The sequence below is a fragment of the Suricata suricatta genome, chromosome 1, assembly GCF_006229205.1.
Source record: "Suricata suricatta isolate VVHF042 chromosome 1, meerkat_22Aug2017_6uvM2_HiC, whole genome shotgun sequence".
NCBI lineage: Eukaryota > Metazoa > Chordata > Mammalia > Carnivora > Herpestidae > Suricata > Suricata suricatta.
This window is the reverse complement of record NC_043700.1, coordinates 164,421,494-164,447,795: the sequence shown is the minus strand read 5'-3', so window position 1 is coordinate 164,447,795 and position 26,302 is coordinate 164,421,494. Positions and strand designations below refer to the sequence as shown.

General features: G+C 41.5%; 1 protein-coding gene across 5 annotated transcripts in view; it reads left to right on the top strand.

Moving 5' to 3' along the window:
- Window positions 1-26,302, top strand: part of C1H4orf19 (chromosome 1 C4orf19 homolog) — a 110,876-nt gene that overhangs the window by 58,196 nt on the left and 26,378 nt on the right. Inside the window, exon 2 of one of the 5 annotated variants that reach the window (XM_029947589.1) lies at window positions 10,033-10,113. The exons of 3 other annotated variants lie outside the window; for them this stretch is intronic. The gene's annotated coding sequence lies outside the window, so the exon portion shown is untranslated. Of the gene's footprint in view, window positions 1-10,032; window positions 10,114-26,302 lie in introns of those variants that run through there. One more of the 5 variants, XM_029947557.1, reaches the window with a different exon arrangement.

Sequence of the window (26,302 nt, the reverse complement as noted above, 5' to 3'; positions counted from 1 at the left end):
AAGCCTGGCTAGAGGTTTATTAATTTTGTTTATGTTTTCAAAAAACCGACTCTTGGTTTCATTGATCTGTTTAACTATTTTTTTGGTTTTTTTTTTTAAATCTATCTTGTTTAACTCTGCCCTGATCTTTTTTATTTCTCTTCTTCTGCTGAACTGGGGGTGTTCTTGCTGGCTCTTCATCTGGTTCCTTTAGGTGCACTGTCAGATTTTGTATTTGTGCTTTTTCTAGTTTCTTGAAATAGGCCTGGACTGCAGTGCATTTTCCTCTTAGGACTGCCTTTGCTGCATCCCAAAGAATTTGGATTGTTATATTTTCATTTTCATTTGTTTTTGTGTATTTTTAAATTTCTCCTTTAATTGCCTGGTTGGCTTATTCATTCTTTAGTAGGGTGTTCTTTAACCTCCATGTTTTTGGAGGTTTTTCAGACTTTTTCCTGTAATTGATTTCAGGTTTCATAGCATTGTGATCTGAAAGTGTGCATGGTATGATCTCATTTCTTTTATATTTATTGAGGACTGCTTTATGACCCAGTATGTGATCTATCTTGGAGATTGTACCACGTGCACTCCAAAAGAAAGTGAATTCCATAGCTTCAGGTTGTAGAGTTCTAAGTATATCTGTTAAGTCCATCTGAAACAATGTGTCATTCAGGTCCATTATTTCTTTAGCGATTTTCTGTCTTGTTGATCTATCTATTACTGTAAGTGGAGTATTAAAGTCCCCTGCTATTAGCACAATCTTATCAATAAGATTGTTTGTGTTTGTGACTAGTTGTTTTATGTATATGGGTGCCTCTGAATTCGGTGTGTAAACATTTATAATTGTTAGCTCTTCCTGATGGATAGACCCTGTAATTATTACATAACGTTTTTCTTCATCTCTTGTTACTGCCTTAACTTTAAAGTCCAGTTTGTCTGATATAAGACTACTCCAGTTTTCTTTTGACTTGCAGTAGCATGGTAGATATTTCTCCATCCCCTCACCTTCAATCTGAAGATGTCCTCAGGTCTAAAATGGGTCTCTTGGGGGCGCCTGGGTGGCTCAGTCGGTTGAACCTCCAACTTCGGCTCAGGTGAGATCTCACATTCATGGGTTCGAGCCCTGCATCGGGCTCTGTGCTGACAGCTAGCTCAGAGCCTGGAGCCTGTTTCTGGTTCTGTATCTCCTCCTCTCTCTGCCTCTCCCCATCTCATGCGCTCTCTCTGTATCAAAAATAAATAAAACATTTAAAATGGGTCTCTTGTAGACAGCAAATAGATGGATCTTGTTTTTGTTTTTTGTTTTTTATCCATTCTGATACCCTATGTCTTTTGATTAGAGCATTTAGCACATGTACATTCAGTGTTATTGTTGAAAACTATGGGTTTAGAGTCATTGTGTTCTCTGTAGGATTCATGCTTGTAGTGGTGTCTCTGGTACTTTGTGTTCCTTGCAACATTTCCCTCATAGAGTCCCCCCTTAGGATTTTTTGTAGGGCTGGTTTAGTGGTGATGAATTCCTTCAAGTTTTGCTTGGGAAAACCTTTATCTCTCCTTTTATTCTGAATGACAGGCTTGCTGAATAAAGCATTCTTGACTGTATATTTTTTCTGTTCATCACATTGAAGATTTCCTCCCATTCCTTGCTGGCCTGTCAAGTTTCAGTAGATAGGTCTGCAAACACCTATCTACATACCCTGATATGTCTCCCTTTGTATATTAGGGCCCTTTTATCCCTAGCTGCGTTCAGAATTCTCTCTTTATCCTTATATTTTGCCAGTTTCACTATGATATGTTGTGCAGAAAATGGATTCAAGTTACATCTGAGGGGAGTTCTCTGTGCCTCTTGGATTTCAATTCTGTTTCCTTCCCCAGATTGGGGAAGTTCTCAGCTCTAATTTGTTCAAGTAAACCTTCAGCCCCTTTCTCTCTCTCTTCTTCTTCTTATGGAATTCCTATGATATGGATATTATTCTGTTTGATTGCGTCACTCAGTTCTCGAATTCTTCTTTTGTGCTTCTGGATCAATTTATCTCTCTCTTTCTCGGCTTCCTCTTTTTCTATAATTGTGTCTTCTAATTCGCCTATTCTCCTCTCTACCTCTTCAACTCATACAGTGCCTGCCTCCATTTTATTATGCATCTCATTTATAGCATTTTTTAATTCATCATTACTATTCTTAAGGTCCATAATCTCTGTAGCAATAGCGTCTCTGGTTCTTCTATGCCTTTTTCAAGCCCAGCGATTAATTTTATGACTGTTGTTCTAAATTCATGGTCAGTTATGTTGCTTATGTCTGTTTTGACCAATTCTTTAAATTTTTTTATGTTTTTTATTTATTTTTGAGAGACAGAAACAACGCGATCAGGTGAGGGTCAGAGAGAGACAGAGACACAGAATCTGAAGCAGGCTCCGGGCTCTGAGCTAGCTGTCAGCACAGAGCCTGACGCAGGGCTCAAACCCATGAACTGTGAGATCGTGACCTGAACCGAAGCCAGACACTTAACCGACTGAGCCACCCAGGCGCCCCTGTTTTGACCAATTCTTTAGTTGCCACTTCTTCCTGAGATTTCTTTACAGGTTTCATCATTTTGGCTAGCTTTCTGTCTCTTGTATGTTTCAATGGCTTGTTATGTGTTCTGCACCTGCGAGAACTACTGTGTTGAAGGAGGCTCATAGACTGTCCAGGGCTTGTCCATTCAGGAAGTGTTCTTTTGATGTTGTCCCTTGGTCTCTCTGGTTGTGACGTTCGTTATTTTATTTCCCTACTCGTAATGATATTTGGGACTCTCCACCATGTGTACCTTGGTTTGTTTTCTGAGGTAGCCCTGGAAAGGAAAACAGACAGACAAACAAAAAGGGAACAAAGACGCAAACAAATCAAACAAACAAGCAAACTGAAAAACAAACAAACAAAACAACAAATGATAATGGACAGCCTAAAAGCATAAGACCAGACATCCCAGTTACAAATAAAGAGCAGGGTGGAGGCAGTGCTGATAGAAGAACATATACAAAGAGAGAAATGACAGGGGTGGGGGAAAAGAGAAATTGAACATTAACCAGGCAGAGTGAAAAGGCTTAATTCAGAGAGAGAAAAAGGAGAATATGGCAGGAGGTGAGGAGGAAAAAAAATAAGATAATGTTACCCAAAGAAACTATATAGCCTTATTATTTCAGAGAGAGAGAGAGAGAGAGGGAGAAAGGAAGGTAACAATTGGAGGTTTAGAACATGCATCAAGGGAATGGATTAAATATGCCTGTTTAAGCAAACCTACAACCAGAATACCCAGTCCAGAGGAGGGGAGAGGTAAGAATGAGATAAGGGAGAATATATGAATAGCAAGAATTGATCTATGAGTTAATCACGGCAGTGCATCAGTGCTGGTCTGAGGGAAGGGCTGTTTGTTTCCATATCATCTATCTGGGCTCTGGTAAAAATAAAAAAAATTTTTTAAAAAAGCATCTCCCCAGCACAGATGGGCGTAGTTTGGTGTAGGCAGGTCTCACCTCCACTGTGGGTCCCCGGGGCCGCTCTCTGAGGCCCTGCCTTGGTGATTGTGGGGAGAAAAATGGTGACCCCTCAGTCCTTTCTCAGACCAGGTGTTGCAAATCACTCTTTTGGGTCTGATCTCACTGTGCCACAGGCACATCTAAGGTGGGCCATGTTCTATGTCTCACACTCAGCCTCATTTCTAGATCTTACTCCGTGTGCATTTATGGTACTGCCCGAGATGTAATCCCACAAGCCAGGGCTCTTCCTAGCAAGGTAACGAGTAGGGAAGTGGTTCCTCCTGATGCCAACTGCTTCCCTTGCATACTGTCTATCCCAGAGGGAATTTCTGGGACTGGGGCACCCAGCCCAAAGAAAGCTCCTCAGTTAGAGACAGGATCTCACTCCAAAAGCCCTAAGGTTAGAGATGGGATGGATCCCTCTCCATCCGAGCTGAGGTTTTTCTCTTCTCCAGGGACAGTTCTACACTTCTCCAGCCACTCTTTCTCTTCCCTTTGTCTCTCCACAGAGGGAGCTCCCTGCCCTCCAAGCCTCCGTGTCCTGGGCCCTTTTTATCTTCCCCGGTTGGCAATCAGGCACCTATGAGGCTGTCTTTTTAGTGGACTCCGTCTCTTTTCCTCCCAGACTCTTGTGGTTCAGAGTCCTTTGGCTTCAGCCCTTCTTTGTTTGAGAGATGCAGGTGGGAAGTCCCTAAAGTAACTAAAAGGGTCCTCTATTCCTAAATTAGATCGATGTTCACTTTTATTTTCCTCTGACAGTTTTGTTGTTCTCATATAATGTAATTTAGGCTCTAACTTCTTCCTAATAATGTATTGTCCTAGCACCACTTATGAAACAATTATAAAAATTTGCAGGATCTTATATGTAGGGAAGCTTAAAGATTCCACAAAACAAGCATACAAAACTATTAAAACTAATAAATTCAATAAAGTTGCAGGATACAAAATCAATATATAAAAATCAGCTTTGTTTGTATGGGCTAACAGCAACTATCTAAAAAAGAAATTAAGAAAATAATTCCATTTACAGTAGCATCAAAATAATAAAATGCGGAATAAACTTAACCAAAGAAATGAAAGACTTCCATGCTGAAAACTACAAAATATTGATTAAAGAAATTAAGGTATAAATAAATGGAAAGATATACCATGTTCATGGGTCAGAATAATTAATATTGTTGAAATGTTTATACTACCTAAAGTGATTTACAGATTTAATGCAGTCCCTATCAAAATCCCACAGGGATTTTTTATGGAAAGAAGAAAAACAATTCTAAAATTTGTATGGAACCACAAAAGACCAGAATAGCCAGAGGAATCTTGAAAAGGCAAAACAAAGCTGGAGCATTACACTCCCTGATATCAAAATATATCACAAAGCTACAGTGATTAAGCCAGTACAGTACTGGCATAAAAAGAGAAAAATAGATTCGTGGAACAGAATAGAAAGCGCGTAAATAAACGCATGCATATGAGGTGTCACAAACACACACCTTCAGTCCATAGCATATGGTCAGTTTAGGTTTGACAAGGGAGCTGAGAATACACGGTGGTGAAAGAGCAGTTTCTTCAGCACATAGTGATGGGAAAACTGGATATCCACATCGAAAAGAATGAAAAGAATTATATTACATCATACACAAAAATCAACTCAAAATAAAATACAGATATAAATATAAGACCTGAAATTGTAATAGTCCAAGAAGAAAGCATTTGTCGTAGCAACGATTTCTTGGATATGACACCAAAAGCATAAGCATCAAAAGCAAAAATGGACAAATGGGACTGCATCAAAGAAAAACGATTCTCCACACTAAAGGAAACAATCAACTGAGTGGAAAGTCAACCGACAGAATGGAAAAAATATTTGCAAACCATGTATCTGATCAGGAGTTAATATCCAAAATATATAAGAAATTCCTACAACTCAATAGCAAAAAAGAAAAACAAAAAACAGGCAAAGGTCTTGAATGAACATTTCTTCAGTAAAGACATACAAATGGCCAACTAGGTATATGGAAAGATGCTTAACACCACTAATAATCAGGGAAATACAAATGTAAACCACAATAGGATGTCCTTTCACACTTATTAGGCTGGTTGTTCTAAAAAAAAATGCTAAAATATAACAAGTGTTAGGATGTATAGAAATTGGAGTCTTGTGTACTTGGTAGAAATGTAAAATGTATAGCCACTATGGAAAACAGTATGGAGGTTCCTCAAAAACTTAAAAGTAGAACCACCATATGATCCAACAATCCTACTTCTGGGCATTTATCCAAAAGAATTGAAATCTGGATCTCAAAGATATATCTGCACCCCCATGTTCTTTGTAACATTATTAATAATCACCAAGGTGTAGAAACAACCTGAATGTTCATTGATAAGTGAATGGATAAAGAAAACATAGCTGTATGTACAATTGAATCCTGTTCTGCCTTAAACAAAGACTGCCATAATTTGACCATATGAATGAGCCTGAAGGACAAATATGGCAGTGGCTGCACTAACATAAGAAGTCTGAAATAGTCAAATTCATAGAATCATAAAGTAGAATGGTGGCTGCCAAGGGCTGGGGGTAGGGGGATCTCAAGAGATGTTGTTGAATTGGTGTAAAATTTTAGTTTTACAAGATGAATAATTTTTAGAGATCTGCTATACAGTTAACAATACTGTGTCATTCTCTTAAAACATTGCTAAGAGGGTAGATCTTATATTGTGTTCTTATCATAGTAAGTAAGTAAGTAAATAAAATCCATGATTTAAAATTTTCCATTTCTTTATACACTAAATTCTTATATATCTTATGATCTCACTTTAGGGGGAGGGGGGAAATGTTTATTTTATATTATTTTTATGTCTGATTTTTACCATAGCTCTTTGGGAGTTTTTAGGCAAAAATAGCTCACCATTTAAGAGTACCATTTCCCTAGGATGACAATCTTCTTTATTTTTTAATGTGCATTATACACTGTGCTGTGATATGGTTCAATTAAAATAGTGGTTTAGCCTATATAAATTTTAGGGTAAACAAAAAAGTGAATTAGAGAAATAAGGCTACACTTTTTGATGAAATAATTGTGGATGACTGTGAAATATGGTTATGTAGTTTTTGACTATGAGAGGCATACCGATGTATTTTCCCTTTCTTAAATTTTTTTTAATGTTTTATTTTATTTTGAGAGCTAGAGAGACAGCATGAGCAGGGGAGGAACAGAGAGAGGGAGACACAGAATCTGAAGACAGGCTCCAGGCTCTGAGCTAGCTGTCAGCACAGAGCCCAATGTGGGGCTCAAACCCATGAACCGCAAGATCATGACCTGATCCGAAGCTGGACGCTCAACCAACTGAGCCACCCAGGCCCCCCCTTTATTTTTCCATTTTTAATTCAACAAACATTTATTGGGCATCTTCTCTGAGTTTGAAATATTATTAAAGACCCAGGATAACAAAACAGAATGAAAGGATGTCCCTAAAGCAATCACTGGACACTCCTTGACTCAGTACTAACACAGAGTTTGTCCAGTGAATCCAGAGTGCCAAATATATCTGGCAACCAAAGGAAAGCTTTCATGTCAGATCCAAAACATTAGTACATGTGAGTAATCTGAGATTTTACCAAACAGTATTATTATAGTCAATGACCAATATGTTCCCTGACTTTTTGAGATTGACTTTACCAAATTTGTCATGAGACATTCTCTCCTCTGAGGTCTTCTTTTATTCTAAAGACCAGATTACGTATCTTTTAAAAAAAAAGAAAGGATGCCATGAATCCAAGGCCCTTGTGAATCTTTTATGTTCTTTGCATCTATTTTGAGAGAAGATATATCGAGGCACTGTTTTCAGTACTCCACAGGTCTTAACATGTAAAATTATCCTAACAACCCTAGGGAATAGTATTACTATTTGCAGTTTATGGATGAAGAACCCAAGGCATAGACAGATTGGGCAATTAACCTATGAAAGCTAGGAAGTAATGGAAGGTTTCAATGGGGCAGTCTTTATTTTTGTCTTTAATTCGGATCCCCATGTTAATGTTGGTATTGTCTGTAGTCCTAGCCATGATCTTCTTTGGCATGTACTCGAGAGGAAGGGAGTGACTTGGCTCTGCTACCAAGATTAGCATTGATCTTAGTACCAATCTCTAACCGAATTTCTAGGGCTTTACTCTCTTTTTCCTGTGCCAAGTCCTCAAGCTGCGTTTAACCAACTAAGATGGATAAATATTAACTTTTAGGTCAGCACCACCATGCATCACAGGCCAGAGTCTAAATACCAGAGAACTTTAGTCTCTTCCTGTGTCCTCTCACATGGGCAGAGGAAGACAGAAATGCAGCCTCAGATGTTTCTCTGCAAATCAGCTAGATGGTTGTGCCACTTTGTTCTCCACTCAGTAAGATCAGATTGCGTCTTTGTAGATATGTGGATGATACATTTTTAATGGCCACAATAATCAGAGTAATTCCATTGTCGGTCATCAGATCTCTGTGTGTTTGGGTTCACAAGTACAGATACATGTTCAAAGAAATAAAAAAAAAAGAGAGAAAACACACTAGAGGTCAAGGAATCTTATAAATTGTTGAATGCAAGCCTTTCAATTTATAAAAAAAAAAAAAAAGAAATGAAAACCCAAAATATTATTTACCAAAATCACATAGATGTTATTTTTGAAAAAGCGCTCACATGTTAGCTCTCCATGTACTATTGCACTTGAATTTTTTATCATAGCTATGTAGTAGGGTACAGTTAGAGGACCCCCTCGTTCGGCAAGGGTTCTCAGGAAAAGGAACAGGTCCCAGCTGTCTGGTTCCTCAGTTCCTCTTCCCCAAAGAAACCACTTTCCCGCTTTCGCCTCTTCTCCTGGTGTCATCTCCACCTACCTTCATGGCAAGCAAGGATTGCCGCCTCCTGCTTGTTTTCATTTGGGGCGTTGTACTTGGACTTTCCCCCATGGATGATGAGAACTTAGCTCTTTATTCTTCTTACCCATGCTGTGCACAGCTTCTATCCTCCTGGTATAATTATGTCTTGGTTTTAATTAGAAAAATATTCAAGGTTTACATGGACTATAGAGTTGACCCTTAAACAATGAGTTTGAACTGTGCATGACCACTCATATGCAGGATTTTTTTTTTAATGCATACAGTGCTGTATTTTCTGAACCCAGTGATTTTCTTAAATTCATTTTTTAATGTTCAGTTACTTTTGAGAGAGAGGCAGACAGAGCATGAGCCGGGGGGATGATGGGGGGGGGGTGCGCAGAAAAGAGGGAGACACAGAACATAAAGCAGACTCCAGGCTCCCAGCTGTCAGTACAGAGCCCAACTGGGGCTCGAACTCACGAACTATGAGATCATGACCTGAGCCAAAGTCGGACACTTATCTGACTAAGCCACCCAGGTGCCCCTCTCAGTGATTTTCTTAATAGCATTCTCTTTTCTCTAGCTTACTTTATTATAAGAATATGGCATACGATACACATAACATATACATCAAATGTGTTAATCAACTGTTTAAGTTGTCAGTAAGGCTTCAGGTCAACAGTAAGCTATTAGTAGTTAAGTTTTGGGGGAGTCAAAAGTTATTACATGGATTTTCAAGTGACTTGGTGCATACAGGGGAGCCGACGCCCTGAATCACTGCATTGCTCAAAGGTCAACTGTATATGCTATTCAGAAATGGGGCATATACTAAAACTTTTTTTCTTGCATAACTTATCCCTAGAGTTAATAATTTCCTTTTTACTTGTTTGCTTAATTTTGTATGTTTGTGTTTCTTGAGTGTGTGGTTTTTAAATTTTTTTTAATGTTTGTTTTTGAGAGAGAAAGAATGTACATATGAGCTGGGGAGGGGCAGAGAGAGAGGGAGACACATTATCCGAAACAGGCTCCAGGCTCTGAGCTGTCAGCACAGAGCCTGATGCAGGACTTGAACTCATGAATTGAGAGATCATGACCTGAACAGAAGTGGGACACTTAACTGACTGAGCCCTTGAGTATGTTTGATCTACCATCTTTATCTGATGTCCTACCAACACATATTTAAATAAAGATAGTATTTACCAACACATTACCACACAGAGGTCCCAGAACATGTAATTATCCACTCTAATTTGTGATAAATTACAGGATTCTAAACAAAAGATTCTTAAAATTGTTTGTCAAGGAAAAAAAACTAATTTACCTGTGAACATAAATTTTTCTTCTCTCTCACTTCCTAACATATAACTGACTAATCATTCTAGGTTTATCAACAAACAGCTACTGTTTTGCATATCTGCTTGGTCCGTGGCACTTGTGACACATTCTGTAGAGCTTAGAACCCTCTCTCTTCCCCCCACCCCGCCACTCGACTGATAGAGATTTATCATGACATAAATGATTAAAGTTTAAGACAGTATTTCATTTATAAAAGAGCTTGGGAACAGTTTACAGGTGAGAGAAGCTATTCCTTTAACTACAGATAGTGTCAAGAAAGTGAATACTGGCATCTATTACCCAACAGGCCGTCACTTTGTAATTTTTTCTGTTTCCCCAGAGGGGTGCAACTGGCATTTTGAACGAGAAAAAACTCTCTGCTAACGCTGGACAAGGCCAAGCGCTACAATTCAGCTAGCACGTAAGCATTAAATGCCCCTAGTGCCCTGTCACCGAGACACTAACGCGCCAGGCCCCCCCCCCCACATTTTCAGATGTCCTTCCCGTATTTCCAAGTGTCCCCTAAGGGGCAGTCACCTCCCTCCCCAGAAAGTCACCGATTTCTCATACAGTTCTTTGAAATGGATCTCATGTTTTACAACAAAGATCACAAAGACTCAGAGAGGTTAAATAAGCTCTGTATGTTCACCATAAGGCAGCCCCTGATTTGAAAATGAAGCCCAATTCCAAAGGTAGCTCTGTCCGCTCACAGTTGCCGAAAGAGTCCACGGAGGTTGTGGTGGTCAGGCTGGGCTGCCGTGACAAAATATCCGAGACTGAGTGGCTTAAAAATCAGAAATTTGTGTTCTCACAGTTTGAGAGGCTAGAAAGTCTAAGATTAAAGGCCCAGGGATTTTCAGTTTCTGGTAAGAACTTTATCCCTGGCTCGCAGATGGCCATCTTGTTGCTCTGTCCTCATGTGGCCTTAATGCTTGTGTGTGGAGAGAGACAGAGAGCTCTCTGGTGTCTCTTCTTATAAGGGCACTAATCCTATCAGACCAGGACCCTACTATTATGACCTCATTTAACCTTAATTACTTCCCTAGCTGCTCTTTCTCCAAATGTAGCCAAAATGGAGGGATTAGGGCTTTAACGTACGAATTTAGAGGGAAAATGTTCGGTCCATAATGGAAGTTGAGGACTGAGAACGCATCGTTAAATTTGGTAATTGAACCCCGGATGACCTTTGTTCCAACAATTTTGGTACAGAGGTGAGGCCAGAGGCCATATGGCAAGGAGTAGATGCTTCAGGAAAATGTGGTGATGATCTGTACCTAAGGGCAGAGAGAGATGGGAGAGTCTAGTGAGCAACACTCAGAGTTGAGAACCTCGTGTAAAGACCTAAAGGAAGGTTATGTGCTGTGTTCTCCTCCACAGATGGAAATTACGTACTCCTGTGTTATGTGCACATATGCGTAGCATTCCTGTCTTAGTGGGGGCGCTGTAACAAACTACCATAGACAGCGTGGCTTAAACAACGAACATCTCTTTCTCGTGGTTCTAGAGGCTGGAAACGCAAGATCAGGATCCCAGCTTGGTCAGGTTCCTGGTGAGGGTCCCCTTCTGGGTTATGTGCTGACGTGGCCGTTCTTTGGTTCCTGCACAAGACCGAATGAGAGAGTGATCTCCCTTCTCTTCCTTTTACAAGGGCACGCATTCTTTTTTTCTTAAAATATTTATTTAGTTATTTCTTTTCTTTTTTTTTTTTAAGAGAGAGACAACGCAGGTGAGGGGCAAAGAGAGAGGGAGACAGAAGACCTGAGGTGGGCTCTGTACTGACAGCAGACAGCCCGAAGCAGGGCTCAAACTGATGAACCCATGAGACCAAGACCTAAGCTGATGTCAGCCGCTCGCCTGACTGAGCTCCCCAGCAGCCCCACCAGGGCACGAATTCTGTCATGCACCTTCACACTTCTGACTTTATCTAAACCTAATCACCAAAGGCCCGACCTCCATCATAGTGGGGATTAGGGCTTGAACGTATGAACTTGGGATGCAAATATTTGGCCCATAGCATGTCCCTCCCAGCCAACTTAGCATTGACATTTCAGAAAAGAGAAAATGGCACAAAGAGTAAAGGGTAAAGTACAAAGTGGGTTCTTTCTTAAAAACACTTCACCTGCATTGAATTATGTCCATCATGAGGCCACTTGAGAACAGAAAATGCAGTCTTAATGGATTAATTATCTATTGCTGCATAATAAGCTATCACCAATGTAGTGGTTTAAAACAACAGTCAACATCAGCTTCAACAATCAGCGGGTCAGGAATTAGAGAGTGGCCCAAGTGGGCCTTTTTGGCTCAGGGTATCTCATAAGGTTGCAGTCAGTTGTCAGCAGTGGCCTTAGTCACTGAGGCCTGACTGGGACTGGAGGATACACTTCCAAGGTGGCCCAAGTCCTCCTCGAGGGGCCTTTTTACTGCTTGTGTACTCACAGCATAGCAGCTGGCTTCCCTCAGAGAGAACAACAGGAGAGAACATCACAGAACCCATGAGGCCTTTCCTAACCTAGCCTTGACTTAATTACACACAGTCGGTTCCGCCATATTCCTTTGGTTCCACAGGATAGCCCCAGATCAGTGTGGGAAGGGACTCAAACCAAGGCAAGGGCCGCTGGGGGCCAGGGGGCAGGCTGACTACCACACCTAATAACTGTCCTGCTGTAGTTTCTCACCTTTTACTGCTTAGTGAACAAAGGGCTTGTTTAAGAAATGAGTGGGGCACCTGAGTGGCTGAGTTAAGCATCTGACTTCAGCTCAGGTCATGATCTCACGGTTCATGGGTTCAAGCCCCATGTCGGGCTCTGTGCTGGCAGCCCAGAGCCTGGAGCCTGCTTCGGATTCTGTGTCTCCATCCCCCTCTTTCTGCCCCTCCCCTGCTTGAGCTCTGTATCTCTCACTTTCTCTCTCTCAAAAATAAATAAACATTAAAAAAAAAAGAAATGAAGGTTACCTAAATACCCTCTTCCTAAGTGTATCTAAGACAGATGACTGAGATAATGTTGACAGAGGCCAAAGCTGTGGTCACTCTTGGAGAGTCCAAGAGGTGTGAAGGAGCAGAATTTGGTACCAGGAGGGTAAAGAAAGACACTTGGTACCAGAAAAGAGAAGAGAAGGTAGTGGCCTGAGGACTCCAGCCTCTCTGCTGATTCAAGGCATCCAGAATTAAGATGGCATAATTACAGGTGCCAAATTAACCGTTTCAAGATTTGTTCAGTCCAAACTTTTTAGGTTATCGGCCCACCACCCTGTGGAAAAGATCCTTGAGTCAGACGTGTCCGTATTCCAGACATAGCATTCGGTTACTTTTGTAGTCAGCGTTGGGCCTCAAAAGTTAGGGAATCCAGCGGTGTGGGTCACAGGACTGGGGATCCAGCTCTGGACCCCCCACCCCGGGCTGCAGAGTGCCAGCTTCGCTAGATTCAGGCTCCCTGTTCCTACTGTGCCGGAGAAGCCCACATGCAAACCACACGTCTCACGGCTAGTGTCTGTTTCTACCATTTCATTCCCTGATTGCTAAGCCACAGATTTCACAAGTGAAAACCCATTTATGCCATTCACTCACTCGTATCGTAATCAGGGGACGGCTGGAGTGATATTTGGTGTAGTCTTCCTAGTTCGATACTAGTTGATTAGCCCTGGAGTGTAAAATTATTGCTACGTCTAGGGTTTAATAAACTAAACATTGAACACATACTGTGTAGGGTGAAGGAAGTTACAGACATCAAAACGAAAAAGACCTGTAAAATCCCAGCCGAGAGACTGGAGGCAGGCAGAGCTGTGTTGAGGACCAACACATACTGTTGCCTTGGAGTCCAGTCCTGTATCTGATGGACTTTGCTTCACATGTTGGATTTGGCTTATTAATCAGATTATAAAATTATTGGAAAGAGTGGGTCATATATATACTTTTTTATTTTTCCACAATGGCTATCACAGTGCTAGACACATAGGTACATAGAGATGTAGAATATATACTTTTTCATTGTTAAAATCTATGGCAACATCTTACAAACATTTGGACCTGAGGATTCTGTATTTGCTTTGAAATTCTAAAGTGCCTCAGTGGACATCAAAACACTGCCCAGCTCATGTGAAATGATCCAGTGCAATTTAGGACCGCAATGAGTAATGGAAAGGTTATACATTGTATGGTTTTCTTTTCTTAAAATTTTTTTAATGTTTATTTATTTTTGAGAGAGACACAGAGCATGAGCAAAGGAGAGGCAGACACAGAATCCAAAGCAGGCTCCAGGCTCCAAGCTGTTAGCACAGAGCCTGATTCAGGGCTCAAACTCACAAACAGTAAGACCACGACCTGAGTTGAAATCAGACCCTTAACCAACTGAGCCACCGAGGCGCCCTGCTTTTTGTGTGGCTTTCTTTTTATGTCAATTCACAGCCTTGATTCCACGATATATTAAGCTTCATCGGGTGATGTAAGCGTAACTTACGAATCCTAATATATAAATGTAAGTGACAATGCCTGGCTTCGCTTCAGAATTTTTTAATTGAGTTTGTCCGTTTCCACCAAATGTAATCGTGTCGATCATCAGCTCCGTGAAGACGGAAGTCAGTACTTTGTTTTTATTCCAAGTATTGTTTGAATGCTAACAGTAGAAAAGCATGGTACTATTTGACCCTGAAGAGCTTTGACTAAAGGGATTTCATGTTTTCACTCCTGTCCCCAGGGCGGAAGGGTATACAGGTCCTGCTACGTAGCAGGTAATCACTGCTCCTGGCAGCAGTTAGTGCGGAGCGTTCGGTTTTGTTAAGCAGCAGCCCGCAGCCACACCCCAGCCAGGAGGGCCCAGGGCTGGGTTTTCTGTTTGGTTTTTAACCACTGCACAACTGTGTAAAGCCCTAACTGTGTTAGCTGTGGGCACTTTGGGGGCACCTCCTCTGGCACAAAGAAAGGAAAAGGGGCAGAACAGCCCCACTGTAGGTCTGATGAGGGCAAAAGCCTGGTAAGAAAATGCTTCAGAAAAAAAGGTTTTTTGGCAATGGAAGAAGCCCGTATAGATTCACTGAAGCCTTCTCCTAGGCAGGAAAGCTGCTCATTCGTTTGGGGAAGGAAGGGTTTGAGATTGAATTAGAAAGACTGATCCCATAAATGCACTTTGCATTCCTTGCAAACTCACATAAACCGATACAGCAGTATGTATGCAAATTTGAAAACACTGTCGTTGGAGGAACGATTCTCAGGAACAGTTTTAGCCCCAGCGTGCATTATACAAACTCTTCCAGGAGGGAACAGCGTCCTCCTTGGTTCCGGCTTCAGTTTGCGCACACACACACACACACGCACACACACACGCGCACGCGCACGCGCATATGCACGCGCGCACACACATTTTAGTATTATTTCAAAAATTGAATGTAGGTACTCTGGTTCGGTGCTCATGGCTTGAGATTTTAAGTCTGACATATTTGGTTTATCACATTTTGAATTTTTTTTTGTATTTGGTTTATCATAATTTGAAATTGGTTTCCATTTAGGGTCGTTCCTACCCAGGCACCTAGCTTGAGTTTTTATGAAACAAGAGGAGATAGCAGCTCAAATAGAAATCTCTGAGTCTGAGTAATGCTGAATTTAAGAGTGTGTTATCTAAAAACCTACCTTCAAATGTGTCTGGGCTAAATTCTATGATTTCCTTAGAAACACGTTATCAAGCAGTCTTCAGTAATATGCCACATAAGTATATTTGTTATAGATAGGTACATTACCGCCATTCTTTTTTAGGATTTCTTGCTCTGAGACTCACATATTCTTTCCTTTGCATTTTCTCCTCAACCACATGATTGTGTATTACTGATACTATAAATATCTCCATCTTAAGGCGAGGCTGACTCCTGCTTGCTCCATTATAATCTCTGTGCTCAAAATGCTCAGTATTTGCTAAATTGCCTGTGGCTTGTCAGTTAATCCTAGGTGTTCCTGAAAGAATAGGGCTTATAAATGTACATAAAATACAGGACAAGTGAGACTTTAGAGTCCCTGATTTCCTTGAGATTTGATCTAGATAATAAGTATCACGAGAGGGCTGTTCCTTTTATTCTTGGAAGGAAATACTGTCTTCTAGAGAGGGAAAAATGGAGCCAATTCAAGTGCTTGTCCAACCATGTAGAAGACAGGAGGAGGCCGACCTCTGCGTAGATGTTTTGTCGGTGCCCTGTCCTTCAGCCCCCCATCCCCACCCCACCCCACCAGGTAACCTTGAGTTGATTCTGAATGGAGGAAAGAATGCCGTGGGCTACACTGGGTGCGCTCCCCCCGCACATCTAGTACATGCCATGCACTAAGTCCTCAGGTTTGCGGAGTATAACAGACCTGTAGGATACGTATCATTACCCCGATTGTATATTCAAAAAGTAAACTAAGCCTTTATATATTTATATCATTTCACTTTGGTTTTTTTTAATGCTTTAAGGGGAAAAAATGAAAACAGAAAAAGGATCTAAAGAGAGAACCTCAAAAGTAAGGATAAATCGTCTAGAGCACTACATTTTTCAAACTATCAAAAACTCCTTAATAAAACATTTTATCTTTTATCTAAATAGGATGCTCCCAAAACTACTGCTATCTGTGCTGATTTCACAGGAGGCAAATGATTCTGACATAAAATATTGACTGTAAGAAGTTACCCCTCTGGTCCTTGCTAAAAGTCTCTAGTTACAAATTTGCATTCACTTTTTTTTTTTTTTTTTAATTTCTGGAGAAGAGATGAAAATAGTGATCCTGGGAAGCCAGGTAACAATCCTCCACAGACTCAAGAAATCTGACCATGACTGGGCTTGCTCTCAAACTGGCCTTTCAATTGGTCACATTTGAAAATTGCTTCTCTATTGGAAAGGAAGCACCTTGCCTGAAAGGACCCATATGTGTCCAGAAAAGAAATGTCTGTCACGGACATTCTGCCCTCATCTTAATGACCAACACTTAAGTTACTCCACATCTGCTGTGGTTGAGGTATTATTCTAGAGCTTTACATTCATTATCTTTATTACTTAGAACAACCCTAGAAACAGTGCTGTTCCCATTCAACAGGTGAGGAGACTGAGCACTGCCTCACAGTCACATCACTTTCCTGAAGTCGTTTTCTCCCTCACAAAATGTTAATATTCTACTGAGAATCTAAGGCCAGACATCCACCTCTTGAGATGATTAACTCGCAGCGGGGGAAGTTGGGTCTTAGGGTGACTGTTAATTGGAGGTTAGTGGTACGTGGCTGAGGGAAAATTTTCTGTGAAAAGCATTTGCCCTTCAGGCTCAGAATCTTGAAACCTCGTGCAGGGGCCAGCCAGGACTGGCTATAGAATTTTGGAATTTCAGAAATTTTGTGAGATGACATTAAAAATTAAATTGTATTAAAGTATAAGTAGCTTATATTGAAAACAAAAATTAATAAAAAAACCTCATCAGTCCCAAATTATTTTCCTGTTTTCTGTGTTGTTGAGGATATTTACATGTATTGTGTCTGTGTGGTAGAAATGCTCTAAAATGGTTTACAGCTGTACATCTCTTTCCGACTTTGAGTTCCGTGACTTAACATTCTGTCTTGAAATCAGACATAGGAGTATTTACCATAGAATTAGCAACTTCTGTAGGTCAGGGCTTAATTTAAGGTTTGGGGGCTTGACGATACTTAAGAATATGATAAAGAGGCACCTGGGTGGCTTAGTCAGTTAAGCATCCAACTCTTGGTTTCGGCTCAGGTCATGATCTCCCAGTTCAAGAGTTCCAGCCCCGCGTTGGACTTCAAGCTGACAGTGCGGAACCTACTTGGGATTCTCTCTCCTTCTCCTCTCTCTCTTTGCACCCTTCCCCACTCGTGTGCATGCACACACACACACACACGCTTGCTCTCAAACTAAATAAAATTTATTTAAAAAAAAGACATGATAAAATGTTCACTCAAATGCAATATGGAACTTTGCTGGGTATGTAGCTGTTACAAGGGAATAGCACCAAAAAATCCTGAAGAAATTTTTCTTCCAGTATTTCTTCCAGTATACTATTACCATTCAGGAAAGACTTGCTCCTGTCATTAACAAGCATATGGAATTCCAACACGTGTGTTCATTGTTTCACTTTAGTCTAACTTGTTCAACAATGCTATCAACTAACATTCGTGTCAGGTCTCTACTTGTAATTGTAGTTAATTACTGATGGAAGACTCTGGCAAAACCTTGTGAAAGTATTCTATGAAAACCAGTTGCCTATGTGGAATTTATAATAAAACAAATGTATTGTTTTATTATTATTTACAAACTGTGTTCCACAGAGCCTTTATTTACGAGAGACATGTGTTTCTGTAGAACCAGTTGTTAAATATTTGAGAGCATACCGCTGCCTGCAGGGCATAACTGGTTGCAAACTTTGTACCTGCCAGAGCTGCAGGGCAAGATTCATGCCTTTCCCCCTCTCCCTCCCTGCCCCCCACAGCCTCAGCGGAACACTGACACCATTTTGAACATAATTAAAATAGTTACACAGCTTTTTTATACTATTTTTAAAAAAGAGAAGCTAACAAGCATACTGACTCCTCCTGGAATTGAACGTTCTGCATTAGTCTCCCAGCAAAAGGGAACACTGTCAAGAAATCTTTCAATACCCCAAACCAGGTTACAGATAAGTGTCTCCTGAAATGTCATGCATTGTTGCTGAGTATCCATATACCTTTCTTTGCTACTGAAGATTATAGGATCCATTTCCGACTACCTCTGGGTTCTGTGGTAGGATTTTTACCCCCGAAGACAATAGCTAATATACATTACGTGTTAGTAAATCAAGCTAAGGAAACGTTAAGGATGGAAAAAAAGGGAATTTAAGCCAGTCTCACATTTACATGGTTGAGTGAATTAAAAGCAGGTTAAGAGCTTATCAGTTTCTGATATTGTTTTACTTCTACCCTGTACCACTCTCTAGAAATACTCCAGAAATCTGTGGATTGTCACGCATATTTTTATTTCTCAGTTACTTAAATCTACTTTAATTGGCTTTGGACTGTGTCCACAAACTGTGTTTCTACATAACATTCCACACTATAGAAAGTGGGGCTGTCCTGTTGATTTTAGCTTACAAATAAGAAAATTTTCTTTGACCAAACTTTATTTTCTCTGAGCAAACTTTAATATGCAAAATTTTGAGAACTACCATCCTTCTTACCTTACTATTATGAACATCTAATATTTATTAATGAAAAAAATGAAGTAAAGTAGGTAGGAAAGAGGAAAGGAAGGAAATTAAAAAACAACTAGGGACCCTTCCAGTATTTTGTGGAAATTGCTAACATAGGATTAGGAATGCTTAAGTAGAAGGGATAAAAATAACTGCAATATAAATTTAGGTTTGAATGGTCATCTTAATGGAGACAGAACATGTCTGCAGAGTTCTTTGGTTCCCTGAGTAGGTGGATTGCCAAGTAATGGTGGGAAATACTTACGGTGCACATTTTCCTGATGATTATTAGGCAGAATTGTTTTTCTGGTTTTATTATTAAGAATACGTCAGATTCTTTATTTTCTTGGGATGTACATTTTACCTAACTCATCAGAAATGATGCCAAAAGAACACCCTGACAAACTTTTTGTCTCTTGGGATTTCGTTGGTTGGTGGGAAGCAATGTTGATTAATGTTTGTTTGTTTCTTTCTTTGTTTTGGTGACATTTAAGGAAGCAAGATGAAATAAGTAGTCCATACAGAAGCAATGACCTTTTTTCTTTAACTTTTGAAAATCACTGCTCCAAGACACATACAGTTTAAATCCAAAGTCATTGGCTGCAGTCCACGTGGAACAGATAGAGAATCTGTTTCTAGATGATGCACGGACTATACTGGCGATTTGACATCATGAAGAATTTAAGCCACAGGAACCCATGTCCAGGAGGATGCTGGGCCTCCATTCTAGTTGGGGCCTTGACCAGAGTCAGGTGTCTTCTAACCCTTGAAGCCCTTCTTTGAACTCTACTTTTTTTTTTTATAAATATTTTTTTAAATATTTATTTTTAATACAGAGAGAGACAGAGCATGAGAGGGGGAGGGGCAGAGAGAGAAGGAGACACAGAACTGGAAGCAGGCTCCAGGCTCTGAGCTAGCTGTTAGCACAGAGCCTGATGCGGGGCTCGAACCCACGAACGTGAGATCTGACCTGAGCCGAAGCCGGAGGCTCAACCCACTGAGCCACCCAGGCGCCCCCGAACTCTACTTTTTTTTAATCCAACCACACTGTCCTGAATCTAAGAATATGAGGCCAGACTTTTAGTGTCAGTCATTTGACAAATATTTATTGAATACCTACTACCTTATGGAACTTATTTATGAATAGCCTAGAAGCAGGTGAAATCTGTTCCTTTATTCATCAAAAATCAATTGAATGCCTGTTGTATGTCAGGTGCTCTTCCACATACCAAGGGCTTAGCTGTGGAACATTCAGACCCGTGTATGAGAGGTGTAGAGCCTGCTATGAGCATTAAGAGCAGAGCGTCCGATCCATCCTACAGGGGTCCAGAACACTTGCCTTTCTAGAAGAGGCTGACACAGAGTGAGAGGTCAGAATCAGGTAATATAAATACAAATATATATAAACATAAACATAATCATCTCTTTCCAGGAAAGAGAGCGCTCCTAGCAGTCTCAGTTAAAACTCCCACAGTGCAGGGGCCCCTCTGTAGCTCAGGTAAGCATCCAACTCTTGATTTCAGCTCAGATCATGATCTCATGTTTTGTGGGTTCGAGCCCTGCTTCAGGTTCTGCTTGGGATTCTCTCTCTCGCTCTCTCTTCCCCTCTACCATTCACACTGTCTGTCTCTCTCTGTTTCTTAAAACAAGTAATAAACTTAAAAAAAAAATCTCTCACAGTGCAAAAGTATGAGCTGTTTTTGAAATAATGAGGATTTCTTCTCATTAATCTGACCCCTCTACCCATCATGGTTTTGGGGATTCTTGCAGATCAGGTGGGGAGCCACCAGTGATGCCAAGAGCAGGATAGGGAACAGGAAGTGGAGAAAGAGTAGGAAATGGATTTCAGTGGCCCTTTCTCCTTCTCTCAGGCTCTTCCCTTAACTACCCTCTGCTTATTTTCTTCCTCTTCTTTCAGGTCTGCTCCAGCTCAGGGGTGTTTGGTCAAAAGATCAGTAAATCACTTTTTTTGATTCCACATTTACCGTGAACTTTAAAAAATCACTATTATAGGACATGTGCCCTGAGAGATAGGAAGGGGGCATCATTATCACCACCACCACCACCATCCCTCAATGGTTGAGGATATTGGTTTCCTCTCCATGAGCAACTTTGCCAAGTCCATGGTTAACTGTGCCAGTGCCGTGACCAGAACCACATATCTGAGGACCCAGAGTCCCAATAGAGTGTGGCAGCTTCAGGGTCTGTCAGAGCTCAAATCCTGGCTCCAACTCTTGCTTGCCAGCCAGTATAAGGCAAGTTCCTTAACATCTATAATTTTTACTTTTCCCCTTATTAAATGGGCTTAAAAATAGTACTGCCTCCTAGGGTTGTTAAAAGGGGAAAATGAGATAATGGACATAAAGTGCTTGACACACAGTAAGCACTCAATAAATATGTATTATTATTATTCTATCATGATTACTAGGCACTAACTCAGATTCTGTGATTACAAAACTGATAAGACACAGCACCAGAGAGACAGACATCGCTTAACTGACCACATGGCTATGGAATAGACGTGGAGTGAGCAGTTGGCACAGTGCCTTGATGTGCCAACTCCATTTGGTGTTGGGGACCAAGGGTCCAAAAATCCCCACAGGGAAGATCATGAGACCTTGATCTTGGAGACAGAATTTCACTCACCCTGAAAGCATAAGCCCAGCCAAAAAGATAGTTATATTAGTTATTGCTGTGTAACAAATCATCCCCAAATTAGCACCTTAAAACAAGAAACATTTGTTTCCCGTGGGTCGGGAAGCCAGGCACTGCTTCCCAGAGCACCTCTGGCTGAAGGTCTGTCGTGAGGTTGCAGATGAGCCGTTGGCCAGGCGGGCGGTCACCTCCAGGCTGGATTCGCACTGGAGAATGTTTCCGCGCTCACTCAGGTGCCTGTTGGCAGGCGTCCAAAGAGCTACTTCCAAGTTCACCCACATGTTGCTGGCACCCTTGGTTCCTCCTCACAGACTTTGTTTTTCCTGGAGAGCTGGAGTCAGCACATTTTCCATAGAGGGACAGATACTGTTAGATTTCACGGGTTGTTTGATGTCTGTCACACATATCAGCCCTACTGTGTGGCACAAAAGAAGCCATACACAAGTCATGAATGACTGGGTAGAGCTGTATTCCAGTAAATGTTATTTACCAACCAAGGGTGGCCTGACCCCCGCTCTGGATCTCTACAAGGACAGCAGCACAATTCAGCAAACATTATACTGACGGCCACTGAGCTCAGGGCTTCAGTTCCTAGTCTGTAATACATGTGGGTTAGATTAACATTTTTTCCTGGGGACTTCCCACCTCACAGATGCTGTGATTTTAATTTTAATATTTAGTCATTGCCATTTAATAGTCATTTATTTTTTTTTCTCTCTCTCTCTGCTAAAACTAATAGCTTAATCCCGAGTGTCAAAATCCTTTACACATCTCGCTTTAGAATGGAAGAAATTTAAGGGACAACCTCACTGACATGTTCAAGTTCCTTCTATTACTGCATGTAGTTGCAGTGACTCATGGAGTGGCAGGCCAGCTTTGGGGCAGAGGGACAGACTTTGGGCAGCCGGGCTCTTGCCTCCCAACATGAGAAAGAAAAGGCCGAGAAGCTGGAGGCCCAGTAGCACCATAACAATAGCTACTGGTGATGGATTGCTTACCTGTGCCCATTTAAAGTCTATAATCCTGGGGCGCCTGGGTGGCTCAGTCTGTTAAGTGTCCGACTTTGATTCAGGTCATGATCTTGTGGCTCATGGGTTCGAGCCCTGCATCGGGCTCTATGCTGACAGCTCAGAGCCTGGAGCCTGCTTCAGATTCTGTGTCTCCCTCACTCTGCCCCTCCCCTGCTCATGCTCTCTCTCTATCTCAAAAATAAAATGAACATTTAAAAATTTTTTTAAAAATAAATATGTAATCCATAAGATATCAGCTCTTAAATTTCTTAAGATACAGATACGTAAGGAATCACAAATAGTGAAGTCTCTATAAGAAGGGACAGTTGACCCCCACCCCCAAGAATTTCCCTTAAGGTAATTCTTCAAAAACCAGTCCCTGATGTTTACTTTTGCATTATACTTAAGGGTGAACATACAACCTGATTTTTCTAGAACTATAGGATCAGATCAAGGTCTCTCAGATGGTGAGAGGGACCTGGATTACTTAATTTTCATTGTTTTTGAGGCTTTCAGTATATTCAAGTAGCAAAATAATAACAGCAGGTTTATAAATATTAATACTTTAAATGCTTACATGTACAAATGTGTGATCTTATACACACATCATAAAGATGATACAATTTTCTATTCTCAAGATTAAGTATGAGTTCATAGGGAACTACAGGTGAGCTATTACAGAAATCTAAGACTGAAGTTCAAAGCTGTGTAATGAACATTATTCAAGGCTATCGATGTAGTTCTGGGTGTGTACTTGGAGATACTGGCCAAGAGCCTACATTTGAGGCCCTTTGTGAATGGGAAGCCCAAGTTCATTGACCTCCTGTATCCCATATTCCATTATTCCCATAATCTGCCTACCTCCACAATAATAGGCTTGGTTGCATACATCCCATCATGTTAAGGACCCCATGGGGACAATGAAAATAGCTTAAACCCTGAACCCTTGCCTCACCATTTACTAGTTATGGAACTTACGTTAACTAGTTATGGAATTGGTTAACCTTGCTATTCATGAAATGGAGCTAGTAATATGTATTTCACAGCGTCGCTGGAAGAAAATGAGGCAATGAGTGTATACTATCAAACACATAATGGATGATCCAGTCTCAGATAGCATCTCTTTCTCTGTCTCTCTGTCTCTCTCTCTCTCCATCTCATGCATCAGATCCAGAGCCCCAAGTTGGGTTTTGAGAATCTGTTGAGGGTAAAGCCTGCCAGAGCCCAGTGAAGAGTCCCCTGGCTGCCCCTGCCCTGTGCTCGCAGTCACACGCCCTGACAGTGCCACGGCTGCAGTGGCCGGGCCCCAGGGCTCTGCCCCCCTCCATCTTCTACTGTTCCCCTCACCAGCCCTTAGTAAAGGAACACATGCAAGGCAGTTTGCACATCGAGACAAACGTCTTAGGCCACATAGGTGAGAAAACTATGACAGAATGAGACTTTATAATAGAAAACAATCTTCAAGGGCATCGGAGCTCCTACCTACTGATAGAGCCACAGGATGACTGTGAGCCATTCTGGGGCCCCTCTGCCCAGAGAGCCATGCTTTGCGTCCTCCGCCAGCCGGAAAGAGCTTGCGCCGCAGAGAAAGAGAGAAGAGACGAGCTCAGTAGGAGTTACAATCCGGGTCTGATTCCCCAGGATCTGTTGTGTGCAGTGTCTGTAACTACTGGGGAAAGGACATTCCCTGGGACAATGCCTGGGACAGGACGTTGCCAGGCTGATTTTTCTTGCTCTCTTCCCGGACTTCTGAAGCTGAATGGCGGTGACGCCTCGCAGAGCCACAATTTCCCGGTTTGTGATGGAGAAAGGGCTTCTGGGCTGGCCTCTAACTGCTGGGTCCTGTAGGTCAACTTTACTTCATATCAGAAGAAAACTTTAAAAAGGAAAGGCAAGGAAAATCAAAATCGTTTCACCCATTGTGATTTTGTCATGTTTATAGTCAGCCCTGTAGACTTTGAACTTGGAAACTGCAAGAAGGGTGACTTTACCAAAAATGGAAAGTTCCAGAAATACTATGCATTGACGAGGAGTGGTTAATTATCTGGCTGAGGTTCACTTTTAGAATAATTTGCACCATTTTGTAACAATCATTGTGGACCTTATGTATTGTCACCAGAAAGGCTAGAAACAAAATGTTCAGTGGAAAGGAAGCAGGGCGTGAACTTATTTATATTAAGTCTTGTGTAGAATCGCTGTGTGGATGGACATAAAGTAAAACAAATCCTGGGGTAAAAATGAACACATAACACATGTTTAGGCTGCTGTGATCATGGCTGGCATTTTTTTACTCATTTCCCAAACTTTTTGTGCTTAAATATATGTATGTATGTGTGTGTATCATTATATCTAGTTTTATATGTGTACATTATATGCCTACGTATACATACAAATATTTGTACATATCGTTTTGTTAATGAAAAAGTTCTTTCAGCACTTGGAAAAGATTGGAGATATTTGTGAACAGAACAGATGCAAAAGCAAAAAAGAAAATAGTTTTAATACTTAAATACAGTACCTTGAATTTGCCCTAAGGACTAAACTTTAAAATTCATCAATACATGAGCTCACTGGACACTCTTATACTGCAGACAATTATGCTTTGCTGAAGTAATTCAGATCTTTCTTTTGTCTGTATCGATTCTTGATATAAATCATGGTTTTGGTGTGGGTTTTTATTTTTGTGGGTTTGTTTCGGTGGTTTGGGGGTTTTTTTGTTTGTTTTATTCTTATTTTATTTTATTTGGCTGAAATGATATTCCTCTTTGATCACTTCACACAATGAGAAGCTATTTCCTGGTGCGAAGGCCTGGTTAACTTCCCATAACCCCAGACCACAAAGGGCCCCTGTGTGAGGATGCAGGAATTGCTCTGGAAGACAGGGAAGGCCCCCAGCTGAATCGGGTCCAAGGAAGATGTTGCAAAGCTTGCAAAGCTTGTTGGATGAAAGGAGCCCAGCTGGAGATCTTTTCTTTCTATTCAGATCCTGGCCCTGCCTGGGAGTGGGGGAGGGGGAAACCCATGAAAGAGAACCCGAGAAACCGAGCCTGAATGCACTTACAAATTACAAGGAAAGGTTAATTCTTGTCTCTCCGCGCCCCCCCCCTCCCCGGCCCCGTTGATGCCAACTCGAGCTTATCATATTTCGAATTTACCTCCACTTGGAAGAAATTTTGTTTTTCTTCTCATGGAAGTGGAAGAAGGTGACAGCGACGGACACTGTCCACCGCATGGTATAAACCCTGAGCAAAAACCTGTCTGTGGCGAAGTGCCGGGCTGGCTCAGGTCACCGGGGCCACCTCTGCTCACCACCACTGGCCTCGGCCCGCCCGTGAGTCTGACACGCTGTCCCCAGTTGTCATCATGAACTGCAAGCTTCATCACCTGGGGACCTTGCGTGGCATTCCCCATGGAACTCTGGCCCTTCCCCCGGGGGTCTGGGTCCCACCAGCTGTCTCTCCGGACCCGCAAACCTTCCCGCCAGCCACCTCCCTCCCAGCCTCCCGCTTCTCTTAGACCCTGGGAGGATTTATAGAAGGACATACTGTACTTGCCAGTGGGTCTGGCATGTCCTGGGCTTTTGGTGAATGTCACTGCCCTTCTGCCTTCCCTTTGCTGCCCCTCTTTGAACAAAGTCCCCAGGGCTCCTGGGTTGCTCAGTTGGTTAAGTGGTTAAGCATCCAGCTCTTGATTTGGGCTCAAGTCATGAACTCAGTTCGTGGGTTCGAGACCTGCATTTCTGTGCTGACATCATGAAGTCTGCT